Below are 6,975 nucleotides of genomic sequence, written 5' to 3' on the forward strand. Positions count from 1 at the left end.
TTCCAAAATAATGAGCTAAGCTTGATAGATGATACTGGTAAACTTGTTTTCATATCTAAAAACACTAATTACCCAAGATTTATCCTAAATTCATGCACAGAAGATTGATGCCATGGTGGGAGCTGATTGTAAAAAATAATTATAGTTTAATAGATTGTATCCTGATGCATAAGATCAACCCTGTAAATAGGAAGCACAAATTCACAGTGCCTAACCAACTTCATTGAGGTAATGCAGCAAAATCATGGAAGAATTTCTTCTTTTTTCTTTTTTTGAATGAAAGCGGGGAAACTCATCAGCAGAACAGGAAGCAAATATTCCACTAGAGAAAGCAATCTTCCACTTGCGACTATTGTATTGGTGATATTTTCACAATTGCTTTGGTGAGATTTTTGAAGACACCTGGATTCACAAGCACTTAACTTTTAAAAGAAAAGGAAAGCACAATCATTTGGGAGGCTACAGCTTACAGACTTCTGATTAGAGACAAATTTTTCAGGTCACCGCCAATCATTTAGATTCTCCATCAAGTCGATGTCGGAATCTCTGAGCCCAAGGGGGCCCTGCCCTGCTTATCAAATTGATGTTATATAGACCATCAAAAAAATTGGTAGAAATTATGTTCATTTCCTTTCTAGATTGAGATCACTCAGGAACAGTTTGGTGGCAAGGAAATGACTAGATTCTTTTGTTGACGTGTATTCATGGCCTTATTCCATGGGTACGCTAATGGGGAGATACAACATGTAATTGCAACACCAATGTTGTCAACAATAAATGGGTGGAGAATGATATTAAATCTAATTGGCAATGTTTTTTTTCCGATAACAGTGATTGGCAATGTTTATAGCACTAAAAATGAGAGGAATAAGATCAACATAACAGATGAAAAAGACTCAAGGTTTCAACCCCTATTCAAATAAGTGGTCCCATGTATCCTAATCTCATCATGGGCAATAGGGTCACCAACTAGATTAGATTTCACTGAACAGTATGGCCAGATGACTGATATTTCATCTCTCATGCAGGAATGTAATACAATAAATGCGAGGGATCGTGCATCGAGCAATGACAACCAGATAACATTATGAATATACAGGTAAACATTAGCTTTTGGGAGGGAAATAAAAGGGTAAAGATTTCTGAAAACAGATATATAGATAATTGACCTTATTCTGAATCAACGCTATCGATGTTCTCAATAGGATGATTATTCTAAATTTGTGACAACTTGAGAGAAGGAAAGGTTTAGTGAGAGGCTATGATCTTCCCTGCAGAGTCTAGCATAAGGCAATGGTATTGTTTATGAGGGAGGTGAGATTTAACTATTACAATCAGTTGTTCTTACCTATTTAAGAGAGAGAAGCTGCTAACTTGCCAAATTAGTAAAACTTTTAACAAGAAGTGACTTGAGATCAAATCATGCCTTCACCAGAGTTTGGGAGGCATAGAAATATTTGGGGAAAGGCTACCACTCATTATATAGTCCATTGCCTACAAGACTCTTCCATCAAATAGATAGATAAAGGAGTCGAGCTTTTTGCAAACTACTCAAGCTCAATTCGACTCGATTATTATCAAACTGGTGTTGAGCTCGAGTAGCTCAAATAATAGAATACTTGGCTCAAAAGCTCGCGAATCTATTTGTATTTATATTATTTTTAATAATATTTATTTATTTTATATATATAGAGAGAGACTTGAGTAAAATCGACCGAATTTTGGCTCAAATCTGGTCAGATCAAAAATGGACTAAGGATCCTACATTGATGAATCAAGTCGTTGGATATGAGGTAGTGTATGTGATCTACTACCTCAAAACTACTTGTACATCAAAAATCATGATTTGAAGACCCCTCATCTATGCATCAAGTGATTAAAAAATATATCTAACTTCATTTTATTTAGACTGTTCAATTTTTGATTACTTAATGCATAGACCAGGAGTCTCCAAATTATATAATTTTTTTGTGTGCAAATAGTTTTGAGATAGTAGATCATATTCAATAGTTTGGATCATTGATGTAGAACTCCTATTATAGAATTTTGATCTGATCGAATCTAAATCCAAATTTAATTGACCTGATTCTAGCCTGACTCTGTGTGTGTGTGTGTGTGTGTGTGTGTATCCAGGCTTACGCTCGAATTTAAGTTCAAGTATGAATTAGTTGATATTCAAGTTAATCTTGAATTTTTTTTTTTTTAATCGAGCCAAGCTCAAGCTTAGGATATTAGCACTTAATCGATCTCGAATTGAGTTTTGATCTGAGTATTTTAAATCGAATCAAGCTCGAACGTCTAGCTAATCAATTTAGTTGGACTCAATTGCACCTCTAAGATGGTTCGGTATCTCACTATCTCTTTCAATATTTGCCTTTGATTTTCAAATCAAATCCAGTTAAAGTGAGAGTTTGAGCCATGAAGTTGATTTCTAATTCCCTTCTAGCAAAAATATTTCTAAACTAGGGAATCACCTTCTTACTGCTTTGCATCGTGAAAGGATAACTTTTGTATGTCTTTTAATACAGAAAAAAAGTTTTTTAAAAAAAAATTAGACTAGTTACATAATCTCTCTCTAAAAATATACATCATAGAGAAAGATTCATTGCAGCATAATGCAAGGTGAGAGTGTAACATCATTTCTCTCATTCTTTTACAAAAATAAATTTTCCATCACATGCCTGGACTCTGAGTATTATTTCCCTACGTCTGCTCTCTTGGAATTTAGTCCAAATAAAATTCACCAGATTTTCACCTAATCTAGTCACGCCATTCATGCTGGCAATATTATTAGCATATGCCCTACTTATTGCCCAGCAACTTCGTTCGAAGAAATAAATCAATCTTATCACTATCGGAAATTCTCAGCTCAGCCAACGTCCCAACAAGAACCCACGAAAGCCCAATTTGAACCTAACCCAAATGTCAGATTACTCCACTCAGTAGTCCAATCTCTGAAACTTGTCAAGGTGCTACCGGATTTTCTTTCTTAACTATTACTGGTGTGATGTTAATTGTTGATGTAAATCAAATGCAGAGCTTTCACCCCCACCAACAAAGAGAGAACAAGAAAGCCATATGATCCTCAATCCAGCTAGAGTTTTACCATAACATCATCCTCAGATCCATTCCTATGTCTTGGAGAAGTTAAGGCAACATAAATACTTGCTTAGCACCGACAATCTAAAAAGCATGTCATGGAACATAATGATACTTGCAATCCAAACATAGACGAGTCACGATCTCAACATCCATGACCATCGTTTAGATCAGATTCCACAAAAACCTGATTATATGATTAAGTCAAGAAAATTCCAACCAATATGAAAATAATCATTTGGTTTAACTAACTAAATCCAAAATATCTCGAATGATTGAAACTGGCCCATAAAATTCAGAACTAAGCCTAAGCAATGTAAATGTCGCAATGTTATGACCATAATTCTTTAGCTATCACCTAATCTGACCGAAGGTAAAATCTTTCCACCATTTCCTATATTTCGTTAAAAGAGAACAGGCAAAATCAAGATTTGTAACTGCTTCAATATCCTCGTGTCTTGTCTTCGTCATTGTCTCATCAAAGTTGCCCCTTGTCTTTGTCATTGTCTCATCAAAGTCTGGCCTACCAGAACAGAAAGGACTACCTTTTTTCATCGAGATGACGACAACACTCGTTACCTGGAACCAAAGCATAAGCACGAGGACCATATACTAATCATTGCTGGATTCATTGGACACCAAATCATTCAGAGGAAAGATCAGTTGTGAAAGGACAATAACCTCCAAACGTGGACTATTCAAAACCTTTAATCTTCTTTTGCTTTTACTTTCTTCAGATTTTCACCTCAACAACTAAATAACATTCCTTTTTCCCTATAAATGATCATCCTTACAAATTACAATCATTTATTTATCAAATAACATCATCAGAGACAATTAACAACATCCCCGTTGGGGTTTCACACCCACCATCTAGCTTTAAGAATCAGCAGGAAGATAAATATTCTAATCATGGCATTGCTATTGGTATTTTATTATTAAGTAAAAAGCATAGGAAGAACCAAAATGACATGCTTCCTCAGCATGAAATTGCAAACATTCTTTTGAAAGTTCAATCTCTGCTAACATCCTCTGCAGCACATTGCAATGGCAAAACAGTTTTCCCAAATCAGCCAGCAAATTCTGAGGTGGAAAACATAAACAAAATGATGATATTTAAGGGTTTGCATGCATACCAAAACTAATGATAGCTACTCAGTAACCCTATGACCACACCCTCATAAAAATGTCAAGAGGATTGGGCTAGGTTCGGTTAACATTTTTTCATTTACAGAATTTAAATCTGGGACTGGAAGACTACAGACTGAAATTCAAGAATTCCTCTCAGGCATGGACCCATCATTCTCCGTTCCACCCAGTTAGCACAACTTCATCCTACTTTCAAGCAATATTCCAATGTGTTTGAAGTTCAAGCTAACAACGAGAGGCCATTTATGAGGGACATCATTAATCAGGAGACTCATTGAAATTTAGTCTAGGTACCATTCAGGCCCCCCTCAAGAAAAAAATGAAAAAAGGGGTATCATAACAGACTTCATGCAATCATCAACATAAACAAAGCTGGTCTTTGGGCATGATATTTGGAAATACAGACAAAAGACTAGCACTGGAAGCTGCTTTTTCAAATCAACATAGAGTCCTAGCTTAAGACATACGAGAGAAAAAGCTACAACGGAAGAAGAGATGCATATATGCCTTGATGTCAGAATTATAGAGTAGACAAGTTCATGAATTGTAATGTTCTTCCTCTTTCAAGTAGTTCGCAAGATGCATGGAACATTTCATGGGGATTCATTTAAGATCCAAATAGATTGATGAATTTGTTTGCAGATTATAGGCTTGATAGACAAAAGTCACGAGCATCTAAAGAATAAGGCTAAATTATATACTTAGATAAGAAAGTATTAGACAAAAGAATATGAAATTCAATAAAGTGGAAATTGTGTGCATCTAGAGATGTAGAAGCTAAATTTAAGTCCCTCATCAAACTGATAGCCAACAAGGAGGGAGGGAGGGAGAGAGAGAGATGCATCCACAAGAAATGTTGGCCTTTGGATGAAGTGATGAATGATTATTGGATGGTATAAGGAGGAAAAAAATAAAAAATGTCCAAGCACGTAAGGTGGGGGTTGCAGAATAGAAAATGTAAAATGGATTTATGGTAAATCTGGATATATAATTCAGAAAGGAACATGCAAAAGTGCAATAGCTGCAGGACATCACAGAGATAAAAATGTTGACATGGAGACATGATAAAAATGGAAATATAGATCATCAGAAATACACACTAGAAAATACATATAAGATCATACCATCAGGATTGTTGAGGGTCATTTTGATACTGGATCACATAATCCGGATCATGGATCGTCAGATCCTGACAACATAGATTGCAGAACAGATAAATGATCACAATAATAGTTGAACATTACCGGCAGTAAGCAGGCGAAAAACAAAGAACAAATGATTCTTCCAGCACATCCTGAAGGACTTGAAACTAGGTGAATGAGACACAAGACAGATGCATTTATCAGCAAAAGAAATTCCATGAATCTGATATGCTTCAGCAATAACTTGACAAACTAGATCCTGAAATGCAATACAACAAACATAAATTTTGGATCCACATTCCCCTCTGCAGTTAATGTTTTGGTCAGTTAGTCAGTAAATGGAAAAATGTGCATGGATATGATCAACATTTTGAGAACATGTTAGGAAGCAGATGGAGAACTTTTACCAAATAAGCTGTCAAAGCAACTGTAAAAGTAAGAAAAGTCGTATGCTTTTTTTTATTGCTTGACAATAATGCACCCTACTGGCCATTCATCAAGAAACGAAGAAAGCAGCTGAGTCTTGCAACAACAAACTTGATGTTATTAGAATAGAAGTTTCTCAATTTATATTTAAGCTGCATTAAATACCTGTTAGGACTACTCGATAGCTACATGGGTATGCTGAGACATCCCTAAAACCGTGAAGAATGGAATTTCGACCCCTGCTGGCTGGACACACTGCAATGGTAGGACAAAGATAACAATTTGGAAAATAAAAGCAAAAGGATATACTGTAAACCATGATTATTAACACAATTAACCATATTAAATAGTAAAAAGAACATTCTTCCTAAAGCGCCTAAACTCAAGCAATGCATTTGGCAAAAACTAAGATCAAGTGAAAGTATTATCTTCTTTTCTTTCTGTATGCAAATAGCAAAAGTATTGCCTTCATTTTGGATATGTTCAGTGTGCGTGTCTTAACCTCCCCAACTGTCACTGAATTCTACCACGATTTTTTTGTTCACTTTAGACCTAACTGTTGACAGTCACATTGCTCTGTGCCCATAGTTCCAATAATCAGAAACCCTATTTTTGGATATAACTTCCACCTCTATATCCAATAATACTCAGCACACTAAAGTACACCATACTATAATAATTTACCAATATCGGTTATGTTGCTCCTACTAAACTAATAAGATCACTGAAATTCCCATTAAAAATCAATCCCATGATCCAAGCATTAGCAAGGGTGGAGAAAGCAGCACAGATCACTCTACTAGTCATGACCAGTAAACAGTACTATACTGACAGTGGACCATAAGAACCCAGAACTGGGCTAACACCTAGCAGCTATATAAAGGATGCGAGAGCAGTTCTATCTTCCAGAGAGGTATCTAGGTACCACCTTTCTTCCAAATACTATTTGCAAGTTCAGCAATCTATCTACTAAACTATTTACTATCACAATACTCATAAATCCAAACAATCCATCTATTTGATCTCAGGATGATTCAGGTACTTCTGTTCCCTCAACAGCATGTCCATCAAAAACATGGGTAATACTAATCATAGAAAGAGGGATTGCTCAGAACAATACAGACAATCAAAAATAAATGAAGACAAGGGCCTTGACAAA

This window comes from Elaeis guineensis, chromosome 15, assembly GCF_000442705.2.
Source record: "Elaeis guineensis isolate ETL-2024a chromosome 15, EG11, whole genome shotgun sequence".
Taxonomy (NCBI): domain Eukaryota; kingdom Viridiplantae; phylum Streptophyta; class Magnoliopsida; order Arecales; family Arecaceae; genus Elaeis; species Elaeis guineensis.